Here is an 18,006-nt window from a genome sequence, read left to right as displayed (position 1 = left end):
AGCAGTAACTGGGCTGGACACCGGTCAGGAACAATCGGAGGACTCGAATGTGCTGGACGTCCGTCGGATCCCCAAGGCCGGCCCACAACAGTGTTGCCCATCCACATCCACTGCAGCATCAAGCTGTGTAACCGAAGCCATCACAGCCTGAAGCTGAGAGCGAAGTGTCACCAACTCGGCTTGCATCCACACACAACAATTGCAGTCCCTGTCCATACTAAAGGCCGTGGAAAACTAAACTATGCAGATAAACGGACTATCGGCACGTGCTGCGCAACTCTACTGTAGACCCTGACCAAAACGCGGGAACTGTGTGTAATAACACACAAATATTCAAAAACCTAACTACCGAAGCACGCAGGTGAAACTAAATAATTTGCCCCTTATTAGGAACTTGTAATATGTCACAAAATTGGTTTACTAACTGATGCAAACAAAAATGCAAGAACTGTGGCTATTGGATATTAAATTAACATGCAGAAACTTAAGAAACTAGACTATTAAAGCCCAGAGGTGATATAAAATACACGCCTGGTTAGGAACTTGTAAAAGTCACAATATAAGTTACTTCCCTGTTGTTGCTTGAGTCTTGACCTGCTACTGCTGCCTGACTGGTACCCACTCAGTACATTGTTCATCAGAACATACAGAAAAACACAATACCACTTGAAGAAAGTTATGAAGATCCCAAAAAAATGATAGTGTGTGAAAACACTACTTCTGCACACATGCTACGGCACTGTAATGAATAACCCCCAGAAGAAACACTATTATGTTATCTAAAAAAAAAAAAGAAAAGATATATCTGATAGCTGTAATGAAGTGAAACCCCTGATTTTCATCAATAGGGTCACTCGATAGAACAATAATATTTACACGTACTGCAAAAAGTGCTGATTTTATTGTGGGTCTTTTACATAAATGCGGAAAACTTGTTCTAAATTCTTACACTGACAAGTCTCAAAAAATATTGTAAAATACTTAAAGAATCATTTGACAGGAACATTACCAATGTATCAATAGACTTAAGTGAAAATTACTCTTTTACTACCCAGGATGAAGCCCAATGATACCATTGGACATCTAACTTTTGCATTGTACATCTGATTATCATTAATCTAAACAATGCTAGAGGTGCAAATCTAGTTAATGTTTGTTACATATGATGAGATGAAACCTGAAGCCTGTGTGGTCCACAAAATGCAAGCAAGTCAATTAATACATCAAAGAAACACAGTCAAATGCTAAAAATCTTCATTATTTTAGTGACAACTCTGCAGGACAACAAAAAAAATTAATTTTATAAACCTGTAGCTTCATAAAATGTTTTTAATATCAGTGCCGACTAGTCATTCTCTGCAACAAGCCACAAAAAACTGAGTGAGACAGCATACCAGTTAAAAGAATTCACAAAAATAAATTTTATGAAGTTTCCAAGTCAAGTGCTGCCTGCACCAGATTTGTTTCAGTATTTTTCTGATGAGTCAGAGTCAGACACATTCTAACCATGCTGTACACTTACACAAGTTCACACACTTCCTGGAACCAAAAGTTTCCATAACTTCAAGGCATTAGATTGTTTAGGGAACTTGGAAGCAAGGAGGAGCAGCAGTGATGCAGAGCCCACATTCAAACGTATTCATTCACTCATCACGTTCTGCAGAGCCCACCATGAAACAGAACCTTGTTGTCATAGAAGATTATTATAAATATTTGGGGCGATTTCACAAATTCACTGTAGTTACATTAGTTGACATACTGTCACAAACTCAATACTCACAAAGAAAAACACAAAAAGTTTTGAGCTGTTGCTGCCGCACTTCAAATTTCAGCCACGAGAGTGCAGCAGTGAGCAGTTAGGCAAGGTGGGGACGGGCACCGAAAAAGCATATGTTTTGCTCAAAATGCATTCACCGTAACATTCTGCCGTAACAGTGCAATGACACTTCAGAAAGACGTCCGACAAATATTCACCGACTGCCAACTCTATTTGGCGGTGGTACGCACAGTTTAAAGCTTAAGGATGGCTCTGCAGGGGGAAATCAAAGGATCCGCCAGAGGTGGGTGAAGAAACAGTTGACCACATATGAGAAGTTTGCACATAGCTCACAGAAGTAGGCAAACAGAGCATGCAGAGAGCTGAACATATCACAACTGACCATTTGGAAGATCTTATGGAAATGACTAGTGCTGAAGCCTTAACACTTGCAATTGCTCTAAGCCCCGACTCCCAATAACAAACTCAGACACTTTGAATTTTCGGCACACCTCAAACAGCTTATGGAAGAGGAAGAGTTTTGTGAGACACTCATCTTCAATGATGCAATTTTTTTCTGTGAATGGCACAGTGAACAGGAACAATGTGTGAATCTGGTGGACAGATAATACTCACGCTACAATGCACGCACATTCGACATTCACCAAAAGTTAATGGCTTCTGTGCAGTCTCGCAGCTTGAAGTTTATGGTCCTTTTTTCTTCTGCAGAAAGACTATTACAGAACACGTATATCTCGACATGTCAGAAAACTGGCTCATACCAAGCTGGAGACCGACAGTGTGGACTTCAACTACCGACAGAATGTTTCACCACTGCACTTCTATCATGATGTTTGTGAATTCTTAAACAAGAAATTGAGAAACTGATGGATCAGTCATATTGGGGCTGACAATCAGCAAGTCACTTCATGGCCTCCCCACTCCCCCGATCTAACCTCATGCAATTTAATGTGAGGGGTTATGTGAAAGATTCAATGTTTATCCCTCCTCTACCAACAAATGTACCAGAATTGTGAGCTCAAATCAACAGTGGTTTTGAACAGACTGATACAGACACGCTGCTCCGAACATGGGAAAAACCTGATTATCCACTTGGTGTCTGCAGAATCAGTAGGGGAGGAGGGCACATATGGTGCACTTAAAAAAACTTTTTGAGTTTTTCTATTTATGTGAACAGCCCTGAGACAATATATAAAATGATATAGCCACACAAATCTATGAAATCCTTCAAATCACTTATAATTGCCTTGTACTTTTGTTTAAGCTTTGGTGCAATAAATCAGAGAATCTCATTTAATTGTTCTTTTTATTTTCTGCAATTTGAAAGGAGTAAAACTATAGCGAAGTCAGTAAAGAGTAAGAAAGTTTTGTTGGCAGATAGTTCTTACACTAGCGGTGTAGGTCAACTTTTGCAGGATGAACCAGGATCAGAGTACCAGGTCACCAGTTTTTTGTTAGATTTTAAAGTCCGGCCTGGGCATGTGACACAGGGTTTAGAATCATTTTATCAGACTTGACCTTGGAAGATGCTGCGGTGACAGAGGGTGGGCCAGGCTACGTTATTGACAGAGATCCTGAGTAAAATATAAAATGTGAGATGGTCAAGACTGCATCAGCAACTAGACCCAGACCTATTGATTCTGTCAGCAGATGGATTTATATTAGGCATGGCCTTTACCTCAGCAGGAAAGGGAAGGGTAAACTGGCTAGGCTAATAATAGAAAATTTAAGGGGAGGAGCCACTACACGAGTGCTAAAATACCAGTGGTTACAGGTGTCAGAGCAGCACCTATTTTGGGATAGGAAGTACATGACAGAAACCAAGTTTTAAGAAAGATTACGACTGAAACTAACCTTCAGTTTGAGAAAGAAATTAAACAACATAATTCTGACATACTGCATCAGTACAAACAGCTGTTGGTTAAAAATTTACAGCATCCACCAGAAATTTCATTTCCACCCAACTTCATCTCACTCAATGTGAAATGTTAGCTATCTTTTATCGTATCAAAAGTTTTGAGGACTAAGAAGTAACATTATGAATTATTTAGCACCGAAGGCAAATGGTTGGTATCGGTTTGTCAGGAGAATTTAAGGAACGTGTGGCTCATCTACAAAACTTCAAAAGAAAGCATAGCAAAACCAACACTAAACTGTACAGCACCTCTAAACAGAGGTTAAACAGATTGTAACACAAAAACTAGAGAAACTACCAGATCATTTTATCTCAGATCATACAGGTAGTGTCAACTGGTGGTCATGAATTTCTCTGGAAAAAATATATATATTAGGCCTCTATATCATGAGTGTTAAGAAATGAAGTATTGTCGTCTTATCCTAATTTTTGTAAATGGTCTGGGCCTTTGAACAATGTATATTTTGTAAATAACTCTTAAAACAGTACAGAACAAAAAATATAACTATTAAACCATAAGTACTGGAGACCCGGATGTTTTGCATTACAGCTCCCTCGTAGTGTGTTGAAACATAGTTGACACCCGCACACAAATGAGCTTCCCTTAACTTACAAATTTAAGATAACAATATAAAATGTAAATCCATGATCCCACTTAAAACTTTTTTTCTCATTTGGAAAATCACATAAAGCTATCTTTTCTATCATATTACCACATACTACTGATGTAATTACAGAATAAACAGTATCTTCTCCACTCCAGCTATGTGTATTACATAAATATTTGTTACTAAAATTGTAAAAAATTGCATTTTTACGAGTTATTTAATTGAAAACCCTATCCAAAAACTTTTGAGAATAACAAAAAACATTGTTTTGTTACTATGTTAGTAGTTAGTGGAAAAACAGTGGGCAATAGTTTTCTGTGTAACATGTTAAAAATTTTTCATCATTCTGCATATTTCGCATCACTGAATTTCTACTGTAAAATATGCACATTGGCAACACTGTTTCCAGTGCTCTTCTGTTTATCACAAAAGAGTGAGAACTTGCACATTAACCATTCTGTGTCGAGTTTTGCATTTGGTTTGAACTTTTTGTTAGATACAACGTCAGTAAGGAAATATGGTAGTGAAAGAGTGAGGTGTGTGGACTATCAAAAAAGACACAAGAAGGTGTTTAAGAAAAGTGAAAAACACTTCACAGTTGTTGGAAATCTGTATTCAAGTAATGGTATAAGTATCAGATACATTGCGCAGGAACTGACACAAGAAAAACTTTAGTGGCAACCCACTTGAACTATCACAATCACTTGTCACTTGAATGTGAAACTGAAGGAGACAGTGCAGATGTATGTTGATGCGTTGAATGTTAGTATTTCTGCTATAGCCCCTACTATATCACCCCTTAAATATCCTGGAAAGGTAAGAAGCACATGAAAAAAACAGATTGTTAAAAGAAAAATGGAAGAAACTGAAACAAGTTTAACACATGCAACATCTTCAAAACTTTGTGAAGTGTACAATGTCTAGCACTTCGTGCAGAACCTGAAAATAGGGATATGTGCACAAAATGTGATGTGTGGTTTCAAAACCTAAATATTGCTGTCTCAGCAGCAGTAATCAAAAGTATCTGGACACCCCCAAAAACATACATTTTTCATATTAGTTGCATTGCGCTGCCACCTACTGCCAGGTATTCCTTATCAGCAACCTCAGTTGTCATTAGACATATGAGAGAGCAAAATGGGGAGCTCCGCAGAACTCACGAACTTCAAATTTGGTCAAGTGATTGGGTGCCATTTGCGTCATACATCTGTACGAGAGAAGTCCACACTCCTAAACATCCCTAGGTCCACTGTTTCTGATGTGATAGTGAAATGGAAACATGAAGGGGCACGTACAGCACAAAAGTGTACTGTCCGACCTCGACTGTTGGCTGATAGAGAAAGCCGACAGTTGAAGAGGGTCATAATGTTTAATAGGCAGACATCTATCCAGACCATCATAAAGGAAGTCCAAACTGCATCAGGACCCACTGCAAGTACAATGACAGTTAGGCGGGAGGTGAGAAAACTTGGATTTCATGGTCGAGCGGCTGCTCACGAGCCACACATCACGGCAGTAAATGCCAGACGACACTTGCTCGGTGTAAGGAGCATAAACATTAGACGACTGAACAGTGGAAACAATATTGTGTGGAGTGAAGAATTACGGTACACAATGAGGCAATTCGATAGCAGGGTGTGGGTATGGTGAATGCCTGGTGAACGTCATCTGCCAGCGTGTGTAGTGCCAACAGTAAAATTCGGAGGCGGTGGTGTTTTCGTGTGGTCGTGTTTTTCATGGAGGTGGTTTACACCCCTTGCTGTTTTGCATGACACTATCACAGCACAAGCCTACATTGATGTTTTAAGCACCTCCTTACTTCCCACTGTCGAAGAGCAAGTCGGGGATGGTGACTGCATCTTTCAACACGATCAAGCACCTGTTCATAATGCACGGCCTGTGGCAGAGTGGTTACAAAAACACTTTTAGGATGTTTTGGAATGCCAACTTTGTGCCAGGCCTTACTGACCGGCATCGATACCTCTCCTCAGTGCAGTGCTCCATGAAGAATGGGCTGCCATTCCCCAAAAAACCTCCCGGCACCAGACTGAACGTATGCCTGAAAGAGTGGAAGCTTTCATCTAGACTAAGGGTGGGCCAACACCATACTGAATTTCAGCATAACCGATGGAGGGCGCCACAAACTTGTAAGTCATTTTCGTCCAGTTGTCCAGATATTTTTGATCACATAGTGTATATTGAGATGGTACAGTTACTGACACTGATACCAGGTGGCTACTCTAAGTAGCAGATACACAAATATGTACCCCCTTCCTCACATTATTTGATTTCAAAAGCTCGTAAAATAAAGAGTGAGAAAGTTATTTGGGCATTGCCAGATCTTTACTGTGGGCAACCGTTGCAGAATGATACGCTTATTGTTGCTCCAGAATATTACCTCAGTGGTGACCTAACTAGTCTCATGTTACCTCTGACAGTGAAAATGGTTAAAAAGGTAAAAAGATATATAACAAGATCAATGTAAGAAGCACATCTCCCAATGAACAGAGAGAACTCGAGTTCAATAAATGGTCTCAGAAAGTTATACTCCTTATGACCAGAATTGGTAAAATAAGAGCAAATGAAGGAAGTATGCACATGTATTTACTGCACTAATTTGAAACTTGTTTGTTTAGCCATAAGCAGTGTCACAGGGAAGAAGTACAAGAGATGGACCTGATGCTTTTGTGTATATGTCAAGAGCCGCAAGATAAATGTTGGTTGCAGGAGTGTGCAATGTGTCCTGGTGCTGAACTGATGACTGCTGAAGCATTACACCATCAGGATACTGACAATGACATAACCTACGCATTGTCAGAGGGTTGGTGAAGAAGACAGTAGAGCCAGAGAAGTTTGTTACAGAGGTTAGGCATTGGGTCATGAAAGGAATAGCTCACCACCATATCTGGAGGATTCAGAGATAGGCCACAGCACAAGTAAAATCAGCCACATCCCAGAATACAGACACATTAGTTCTTCATTTTGACATTGCTGAGAAGTGGTCTGTTGCTTTGCAGAATGAAATTCAAAGTTACCACTGGCACACATAACAAGTATCAATATTCACATGTGTTGCTCACTTCCTTGGAATATCACAATGTTTTGCTATTGTCAGTGATGATCTCATCCATGACAGTGCACATGCACGCTATGCTGTCAGCGCGGTAGTATCTAGAGGCCGTGCATTTCCTAAACGTGTGTATGTGACTGCTGGTGCGGCATCTCATTTTAAAATCTGCTTTCAGCTTTCTGGGCTTGGTAAACACTGTAGTACAGGGATTAAGACAAAAGAATGGATATTTTCAGCAACAGGTCATGGAAAAAATGCAAGTGATAGGGTAGGAAGTCTCTGTAAACATCTTGCAACAAGATTTAATCTCCAGCATGAAGCTGTTGATCCTATAAGAGATGCTACTGGATTTGTACACACCATATCAACATTAGTAACAAACATGAAACTCTTAATTCTAAATGGAAGTACATTAAGGGAATTCCATTTAAAAAAAAGAGAGAAGAGTGGTCAGCCATGAAGCCTGTGGTATGAATTCATTCAAGTCACTAAGGGGTCGCATACCGGAGTGGCAGATACATTGCGAGAATGGTTCTCCGTGAAATGCATCCTGTTACTGTGTGTGAAATGCAGAGACCACATTATAAATTAAAAGACTTTGTAGTGAGCCACTTCATTACTTGTGTGTATGACAACCAGTGGTGGGTGGGACAGATAGTTTCTCACGAGTTACAAGATATAACCATCTCCTTTGTGACACCTAACGGCCCTGCTAATGCTTTCAAATGGCTATCGTTAAAAGTTCAGTGTACAGTTCCCATTTCCAAATGCTGCTCTTGTTGGATCATCCTTGTCCAGGTGCAAATTCAGTTCAGCTATACAAGTTCAATGAGAAGCAGATGAAAAAAACAAATGAACTCTTTTCAACAGTCCAGTGTTGGCTGTTACACTGTAGGCAATTTTAATTCGTGGAAAGTCATGAAGAAGGAAAATCATGACAGGAGACAATAATATAAGGAGTGTTCAAAAAGAAATGAGCCGGAGGCATAATTACAGAAACCATTACCTTTATGTCAGAAATATTGACCCTGGCTGTTAAGACACTTGTTCCACTGACACAAGGCAGTGAATGGCTGCCTCATAAATCTCCCGAGGCTGTGATGTTAACCATTTCCACACATACAGCTGGACATCGTCGTCCAATATGAATCATTTGTCCTTATGCTGACATTCGGCCCCCTTCTGATTCACTTCCTGCAGCAAGGGACAACAGTGAATGCCCAGTGTTACTAGTAAACCTTGACCAGCCTTCACCAAGTGATCAAATCAAAATGACCAGGCAATCTCACCCATGGGGTCATTCCACTCTACGAAATGCAAAGCCTTATATGGCCAACACAGTCACAATGCTCCTGCAGAAATTCAAATGGGAGGTTCTCGGCCACCCTTCATACAGTCTGGACCTCTCTCCCTGTGATTACGCTGTTTTTGGTCCCTTAAAAAGGCTCTGAGGGGCAAACGATTCATCTCGGACAAGGATGTCCAGCTCTATGTGCGGAACTGGTTAACATCGGAGCCCCGGGAATTTTATGAGACAGTCATTCACCGCCTTGTGACACAGTGGAATAAGTATCTCAGCAACCAGGGCCAACACTTCTAATATGCAGGTACTGGTTTCTGTAATTATGCCTCCGGCTCATTTCTTTTTGAATGCCCCTTATAGTTTGTGAATAATATCATAAAAATAAAAATGGGAATAAATATTCTATACCTAGAAATAAATATTCTATACCTGTAAATATTCTATACCTCATTTTTGTTATAAAATGCGTTCAAACAAAATTATGAATTGTTTTCCCACTCACTTATAATGTTGAAAAGTAGTTATTTTGATTCAGAAATAACAGTTTTGCAAAACATTTACTTAAAATCAACAATCAATTTAAATGTTTAAGTGTCCATGATTTTTTGGCCTTGACAGTAGAGCTAGGTCTACCCAAAAATTTCACACATTTTGTACAGATGAGTATTGTCCACACTGGCTGTACTTTACTTACATACAGTGACCGACTAATGTACGATGAAATTTTTAGAACATTTAGATGGGAGTTTTGGAGAAAATAATTTCTAAATAACCAAAAAATTTCAGATTCTTTCATCTTTAAGCACAAATATTTTGACAGTTTAAGAATTTCATGCATTAAGGTCATAGCTGACAGTTAGCAGTCCTTCCAATTTACCGTTTCTCATGACAGTTAACATCCTGTGACTATTCACAAATTATGTTTCGAAATTCACAAAAAGTTACAAATTTTCAGAGAAGCTCAGAAGTATGTATTAAACATATCTCATAGTATTGGGAACAAAATATTTATTGAAAATAAATTCAGATCTCTATCACTTTTAGTTTCTTTATTACAATTTTTCAATTTTCCCTTTCTTTACAACATTTTCACAAATACTCTCATTTAGAGAGGTCTGTAACATTTTAACAAATCGTCAGAAACTCAAAAAATTGTAGTTTTGGTGAGGTATGATGTGGAACTCCAACATATATTTTTTCAGCAAACTTTGAAATAGTGATGTGGCACACACCAACTCTTGGCCTGTATGATCTGAGATGAAATTACCCTACCATATCTGCAGCAAAAGGCTGAAAATGATATACACAGACCCTAGAAATGCAGGAAGCTTATTTTAAAACACACTGGGACTTAGCATAAAGGAACAGAACAATTTCAAAAGAAAATTAAAGGAACATCGCACCTCTGGATGTTGGTACAATGTGAAGCAACCCTTGCAGGCAGATTCATCGCACAAAAGTAAATTTAAAATGAGGAAGGGTGTAGAAGGGGAAAACTACTTCATGAGGAAACCTAATTCCTGAGAAACAAAGAAAGGAAGATAAGGTGTAGTGCTGAAAAAACATAAGAATAGAATGTACAAACCACGTGAAAAACTGTGTTTCTAATGCTGTGTATTAATACAACTGTGATTTAAAAAAGTAGCTTCTCACTTTGTACAAATGTATTACAATTTTTTCTACAGTAGGCATATAATAGACACATATTTGTTTACTGTCTTTATGTCCGCAAGATTGGGTGTTATTTGATGTGGTTATTAGTGCTTATCATCATTACTACTGAAAACATTGTTTTCTATGTTAATGATAAACATGTAAGCAATTTTATTTATTCTGTGTAAACAAAATATACGTGTGACATTTTCAGCTAGAAACACATGCTGTGCTGCCACGAGGAAACAGTTATATTTTTAATCTGTTGCTCTCTTTTAATCATGAGTTTGTTACAAAGGTACAGAAACTAACTTGCAATTTATTGCATAGCAAGATTTCGTAACCTGCACACTGAGGATCTGAAGATAGCAGTTTATTACTTTCAAAACTAGTAATCCAGGGTACCTATATGTGATCAAGGCAATAAAAACTTCACACTGTAGTTTTCCTTACATTGACCTCTGTATGAAACTTGCAACATGACGTGTATGACATTATTACAAAATATGATCTATAGTCAAGAGAAATGATTAATGAGATGCCATCTAGCTGCCGCTATGTCATTTATTTAAGTCCACAACCAGTTTGGCTTTCACATACATACGATTTTCAAATGGATATTGTGCTGTTGTGAACAACATATTAATGAACATGGAGAAATTAGTAAAAATAAACTAAACTAAGTATGTTTAGTTCACTTTTCAAAACAAAGCTTCCAATGTGTTTGAAACAAATTTTGCAATAGTGGGTGACGCCTGTTTTTGCTCACTGCAATGAGACACTGATTTTAATGTGAAAGCCACTCAAAAACTTGATGCTGATCAGTTCATTATGGGGAGATGCACTTTGTTAATTATAAGGAGACCAGACTGCAGAGGGAGACATAATTACGATAATAATGAAAATGAAATGAAGGTAGGCATGATGAAAAGTCAAGTGGATGGGTCTAATTAGTTCTCTGCAGTATTCTGAAAGACAGGAAAAGAGCAGCAGGTAGCTAAAGGTTTTACATAGAAAAGTTGTGCTTCCTGGCATTTCAGCACAATAAACCACACTAAAGGCAAAACACTCTCCTGGTTGTTTCACTTTTAGTATGGTTTACTGTGGTATGGGTAATTCCTGTGTCAGTTCAATGCAGCTCTCAACCTGACCCACACAGATTTCTTTCAAATTTGGTACGACCAATGAGCCAGATAAGAGATGGAAAACTATCAGTTTGTACAGATATATGGCAATTGTGAAGAAAGTTATAGAAATGCCAAGTTTGGAAACTGTGTCAAATTTGTAAGCATCTATCTCAACGTAAATGACTCTAATTCTGGTTCTAATCCGTATAAAGCAATGAAACTTGTGTCATCAAATAGCTAGTGAGTAGAGCTTACTGATATGCAATACCACAGGTTTCCTGAAAATTTTAATGTGTAAGGTCACTGACCTTAACCTTGTGTAGCTCATAGCACCCCACCTTCAATTTTTTTTTTTTTCCAATATGTCACTACAGACATGGTAAATAACAAGATGGCACATCAAAGGCAGTTAGCAGTCACTATTATTCTGACCAATTGTTGTTAACAGTTACTCAGGGAGACTTTTATTTCAACCAATCATCATCAGCTTAGTTTCAAATTGCAGTGTAGAATTTCTGTGGTATTTAGTTGTAGATTATTATGACAGGGTTTCAAGTCAAAACGGTCTAGTTGCAATTCATTTAAAAGAGGTCACACACGAACACAGAAGAATTTGATGAATGTTCAAGAGTGGATGGTAAAGAAGTGTTGTAATGTATTGCTAGGTGAAAAAATTTGCGGCAAATGTAGAAAGCAAATATCACAAACCCCATCAATCCCTGCAGGTGTTGCCTCAGTTGTTTCCAGAGAAAATTTAAGTGAAGATCAAATAGCATCAGATCTGGCACTTGATTGTTTAAATACTAGCCTTCAGTATCTAAGTGAAGAAAATGAGGCTTCAAAGTGATAGAAAGCACCCAAAGCAAAAACTGAAAAACGTGGCCTCAGTGTTGGAGCGCACTTATGGGGCACAACTGGAAAAAGATGAGTGTGAACGAAAAGGAGAATGAGAAATCAAATCCCAGCTGAAAGATAAGTTTCACAATTCATGTATGTGTGACAAAATACAAATTTTGACAGTAATTTAAAAAAATTGGAATATAAGGAAAACCATGAAAGTATTTTCCCTTCAGATTACATGGTTCGAAGAGCAAAATAGTTAGTAACAATACACAGTATGTTAGCGACACCGTATCCAAAGCCACGTAAGACACAGCGTGAGAAAAATGTTCAGTGTGTACATGAGTTTTTACTGTGATCATAATGTAAGCTGTAAATTGCCGTGGAGAAAACACTATGTGGAATTAGAGTACATAAGCAGAAGCAGCTAGGGTTGCACAATCTTACAAAATTATATACACATTTCAAAGATAAAACCCAGATGCAAATACTGGATTCTAAATATTAAACAATGGAAAATTGGATTCTAAATGGGTCCCACTGGCTTTGGCAAGAACACATTTCTTGCCAAAGCCAGTGGGACCCATGCTGTTTGTCAGTGTGTTACACACCAGAATTTTAAATTAATGGTTAAAGGGTGTAATTTGAAAGAACTAACAATGTATGAAGAGCATAAATTACCATCTTACAAACACTGTGTAGCATTTGTTACATGCAATCCTGCACTTCCAGCATGTTTCTTAGGAGCATATCCCTACTGTCCAAGTGTAAAAAGACTGACTGACTGTTTGTTTTGCTTTGATGAAATTACTTATAAGTGGTGGTTAAGAACAGGCAGGATAATTCTAGAGGCTGTTATAAATCAAGACAATTTCACTGGGATGTTTGCATCAAGTTTACAACAGGTCCTAGCACACTCATTTATCACCCAGCAACAGGCACAGTTCTTTAAAATCACTAAAGACAAACTCCAAGTTCTTTAGGGAACAGAAAAGAGCCAGGGATTGCTATGGTGAATGGAATGCTGTTAACAGACATATATGTTGTCTGTATGTATGACAGTCATTGGCAGGTTGCATATATGTTGCAAACTTATGAATAAACAAATGGAGTAGGCCCTACAGGCTAGCTTCTTGCATCCACATGGACTATGCCTATTATTTGTGTTTCCTGCGCACATGGACCATGTCCATCATTTGTGTTTCCTGCCAAACCTGACACTTGCATTATCACAATACTGGGTCCAGCAAAACAAACTGGAAAGATGTCCCCCTCATTACATCTGAAGAAAATTAACAATACATTTGGGGACTTATTACAGTGCATTTTACCTTTTCACCCAAGCTACACTCTAAATGATTCATAATACCATTGTTGTTGTGGTCTTCAGTCCTGAGACTGGTTTGATGCAGCTCTCCATGCTACTCTATCCTGTGCAAGCTTCTTCGTCTCCCAGTACCTACTGCAACCTACATCCTTCTGAATCCGTTTAGCATATTCATCTCTTGGTCTCCCTCTACGATTTTTACCCTCCACGGTGCCCTCCAATACTAAATTGGTGATCCCTTGATGCCTCAGAGCATGTCCTACCAACCGATCCCTTCTTCTAGTTAAGTTGTGCCACAAACTTCTCTTCTCCCCAATCCTATTCAATACCTCCTCATTAGTTATATGATCTACCCATGTTATCTTCAGCATTCTTCTGTAGCACTACATTTCGAAAGCTTCTATTCTCTTCTTGTTCAAACTAGTTATCGTCCATGTTTCACTTCCACACATGGCTACGCTCCATACAAATACTTTCAGAAACGACTCCCTGACACTTAATCAATATTCGATGTTAACAAATTTCCCTTCTTCAGAAACGCTTTCCTTGCCATTGCCAGTCTACATTTTATATCCTCTCTACTTCGACCATCATCAGTTATTTTGCTCCCCAAATACCAAAACTCCTTTACTACTTTAAGTGTCTCATTTCCCAATCTAATTCCCTCAGTATCACCCGAGTTAATTCGACTACATTCCATTATCCTCGTTTTGCTTTTGTTGATGTTCATCTTATACCCTCCTTTCATGACACTGTCCATTCCGTTCAACTGCTCTTCCAAGTCCTTTGCTGTCTCTGACAGAATTACAATGTCATCGGCGAACCTCAAAGTTTTTATTTCTTCTCCATGGATTTTAATACCTACTCTGAATTTTTCTTTTGTTTCCTTCACTGCTTGCTCAATATACAGATTGAATAACATCGGGGATATGCTACAACCCCGTCTCACTCCCTTCCCAACCACTGCTTCCCTTTCATGCCCCTCAACTCTTGTAACTGCCATCTGGTTTCTGTACAAATTGTAAATAGCCTTTCCCTCCCTGTATTTTACCCCTGCCACCTTCAGAATGTAAAAGAGAGTATTCCAGTCAACATTGTCAAAAGCTTTCTCTAAGTCTACAAATGCTAGAAATGTAGGTTTGCCTTTCCTTAATCTAGTTTCTAAGATAAGTCGTAGGGTCAGTATTGCCTCACATGCTCTAATATTTCTGCAGAATCGAAACTGATCTTCCCCGAGGTCGGCTTCTACCAGTTTTTCCATTCGTCTGTAAAGAATTCGCGTTAGTAATTTGCAGCTGTGACTTATTAAACTGATGGTTCGGTTATTTTCACCTCTGTCAGCACCTGCTTTCTTTGGGATTGGAATTATTATATTCTTCTTTAAGTCTGAGGGTATTTCGCCTGTCTCATACATCTTGCTCACCAGATGGTAGAGTTTTGTCAGGACTGGCTCTCCCAAGGCTGTCAGTAGTTCTAATGGAATGTTGTCTACTCCCGGGGCCTTGTTTCGACTCAGGTCTTTCAGTGCTCTGTCAAACTCTTCACGCAGTATCGTATCTCCCAATTCATCTTCATCTACATCCTCTTCCATTTCTATAATATTGTCCTCAAGCACATTGCCCTTGTATAGGCCCTCTATATACTCCCTCCACCTTTCTGCTTTCCCTTCTTTGGTTAAAACTTGGTTTCCATCTGAGCTCTTGATATTCATACAAGTGGTTCTCTTTTCTCCAAAGGTCTCTTTAATTTTCCTGCAGGCAGTATCCATCTTACCCCTAGTGAGATAGCCCTCTACACCCTTACATTTGTCCTCTAGCCATCCCTGCTTAGCCATTTTGCACTTCCTGTCAATCTCGTTTTTGAGACGTTTGTATTCCTTTTTGCCTGCTTCATTTACTGCATTTTTATATTTTCTCCTTTCATCAATTAAATTTGGTATTTCTTCTGTTACCCAAGGATTTCTACTAGCCCTCGTCTTTTTACCTACTAGGTCCTCTGCTGCCTTCACTACTTCGTCTCTCAAAGCTACCCATTCTTCTTCTACTGTATTTCTTTCCACCATTCCTGTCAATTGTTCCCTTATGCTCTCCCTGAAACTCTGTACAACCTCTGGTTTAGTCAGTTTATCCAGGTCCCATCTCCTTAAATTCCCACCTTTTCGCAGTTTCTTCAGTTTTAATCTACAGGTCATAACCAATAGATTGTGGTCAGAGTCCACATCTGCCCCTGGAAATGTCTTACAATTTAAAACCTGGTCCCTAAATCCCTGTCTTACCATTATGTAATCTATCTGAAACCTGTCAGTATCTCCAGGCTTCTTTTATGATGCTTTACCATTACAATAATATAAACCATGTTTTTTACATTACTTATGCACTTCTTAACCATTTGTGTTGCACATTTATGTGCTACCTTCTGCATTTTGATAGTTTACTGATGCTGACAAAATACATTTTTGGGCAGGATACCTTTGTTGTGCCATCTTGACGTTTGTCATGATAATAGTAATACATTGGAGCAATATAATACATTTTTTCTAAAAACTGAAGATCAGCTGATTTGAGATACATAAGTCAATGGTTAAAGTCAACAACTTTAAACGCGAATATACTTAGAATCCTGTCATGTTATATATCAATGTAAATCTCTACTCATTAGCATTCCAATAACGCAAGTTTCATTGCTCTATGTGGCTTAGAACCAGAATTATAGGCCTTTATGTTCACACAGATACACGCAAAGTTCACACAATTTCCAACCTTTGCAGACCTGTAACTTTCCTCGCAACTGTCATTTACCCCTGCAAACTGGTAATTTGCCATTTCTTATTTGGACACCTACTACAATAGAACAAGTTTATATGCCAACTAGCTCTGCAGATGATGAAGAAATTGATGAAATGTATGGTGAGATAAAGGAAATTATTCAGGTAGTGAAGGGAGACGAAAATTTAATAACCATGGGTGACTGGAATTTGACTGTAGGAAAAGGAGGCGAAGGAAACGTAGTAGGTGAATATGGATTGCCACTAAGAAATGAAAGACGAAGCCGCCTGGTAGAATTTTGCACAGAGCCCAACTTAATCATAGCCATCACTTGATTCAAGAGTCATGAAAGAAGGTTGTATACATGGAAGAACCCTGGGTATACTAGAAGGTTTCAGATAGATTATATAATGGTAAGACAGAGATTTAGGAACCAGATTTTAAATTGTAAGACATTTCCAGGGGCAGATGTGGACTCTGACCACAATCTATTGGCTATGAACTGTAGCTTAAAACTGAAGAAACTGCAAAAAGGTGGGAATTCAAGGAGATGGGACCTGGATAAACTGAAAGGACCAGAGGTTGTACGGAGTTTCAGGGAGAGTATAACGGAACAACTGACAGGAATGGGGGGAAGAAATACAGTAGAAGAAGAATGGGTAGCTTTGAGAATGAAATAGTGAAGGCAGCAGAGGATCAAGTAGGCAAAAAGATGAGGGCTTGCAGAAAACCTTGGGCAACGAAGGAGATACTGAATTTAATGGATGAAAGGAGAAAATACAAAAATGCAGCAAGCAGGCAAAAAGGAATACAAACGTCGCAAAAATGACATCGACAGGAAGTGCAAAATTGCTAAGCAAGGATGGCTAGATGACAAACGTAAGGATGTACGGGCTTATCTCACAAGGATAAGACAGATACTGCCTACAGGAAAATTAAAGAGACCTTTGGAGAAAAGAGAACCACTTGCATGAATATCAAGATCTCAGACGGAAACCCAGTTCTAAGCAAAGCAGAAATGTGGAAGGAGTATATAGAGGGTCTATACGGGGGCGATGTTCTTAAGGACAATATTATGGAAATGGAAGAGGAGGTAGATCAAGATGAAATGGGAGATACGATACTGCGTGAAGAGTTTGACAGAGCACTGAAAGACCTAAGTTGAAACAAGGCCCCGGGAGTAGACAACATTCCATTAGAGCTACTGACAGCCTTGGGAGAGCCAGTCCTGACAAAACTCTACCATCCGGTTAGCAAAATGCATGAGACAGGCGAAATACCCTCAGACTTCAAGAAGAATATAATAATTCCAATCCCAAAGAAAGCAGGCGTTGACAGATGTGAAAATTACCAAACTATCAATTTAATAAGTCACAGCTGCAAAATACTAACGCGGATTCTTTACAGACAAATGGAGAAACTAGTAGAAGCCGACCTCGGGGGAGGTCAGTTTGGATTATGTAGAAATGTTGGATGAGGCTATACTGACACTACGACTTATCTTGGAAGAAAGATTAAGGAAAGGCAAACCTACGTTTCTAGAGAAAGCTTTTGACAATGGTGACTGGAATACTCTTTTTCAATTTCTGACGGTGGCAGGGGTAAAATGCAGGGAGCGAAA

General features: G+C 38.8%; 1 protein-coding gene across 2 annotated transcripts in view; it reads right to left on the bottom strand.

Annotated features, from left to right (window-relative positions):
• LOC126455444 (clusterin-associated protein 1) overlaps positions 1–18,006 on the bottom strand; it is a 148,484-nt gene that overhangs the window by 128,658 nt on the left and 1,820 nt on the right. The window contains exon 1 of one of the 2 annotated variants that reach the window (XM_050091195.1): positions 10,077–10,193. The exons of the other annotated variant lie outside the window; for it this stretch is intronic. The gene's annotated coding sequence lies outside the window, so the exon portion shown is untranslated. Of the gene's footprint in view, positions 1–10,076; positions 10,194–18,006 lie in introns of those variants that run through there. 2 annotated transcript variants of the gene reach the window in all.

Source organism: Schistocerca serialis, chromosome 2 (assembly GCF_023864345.2).
Source record: "Schistocerca serialis cubense isolate TAMUIC-IGC-003099 chromosome 2, iqSchSeri2.2, whole genome shotgun sequence".
Taxonomy (NCBI): Eukaryota; Metazoa; Arthropoda; class Insecta; order Orthoptera; family Acrididae; genus Schistocerca; species Schistocerca serialis.
The sequence above is the reverse complement of the archived record's forward strand: the minus strand, read 5'-3'. Positions and strand labels throughout refer to the sequence as shown.